Below are 373 nucleotides of genomic sequence, written 5' to 3'. Positions count from 1 at the left end.
TTAACCCATGAAAGGAGTGGTTTCCCCTCGTTAACCTATGCCTAAAATGCTTTAACACTGGCATTAAAGTATACCCCAGGGCTGATCTACTTAGGAATGCGATCCATAGTTTTCATTTATTTTTTTCAAATTTGCTTGTTTTATGAGTTGTAGATCGTATAATTTTGTCATGGCTATAGATAATTATTAAATAAGTTGGCAATTCTTAGAACGTGTTATATCTTTATAGCTATTTTATATACAAATTTAGCGATCCAGTCATGAAAATTGCTATTCGCCATGAACATACAACTACAAGCATTTTGACATTTTTGACTGAAAGATAAAAATGAATTTTACATTTTTATTTTGTTTTTGTTTCTGCACTAGAAAC

This window comes from Bidens hawaiensis, unplaced genomic scaffold, assembly GCF_021521415.1.
Source record: "Bidens hawaiensis isolate Kalapana, Puna unplaced genomic scaffold, B.hawaiensis_p1.1 tig00025745_1, whole genome shotgun sequence".
Taxonomy (NCBI): domain Eukaryota; kingdom Viridiplantae; phylum Streptophyta; class Magnoliopsida; order Asterales; family Asteraceae; genus Bidens; species Bidens hawaiensis.
The sequence above is the reverse complement of the archived record's forward strand: the minus strand, read 5'-3'. Positions refer to the sequence as shown.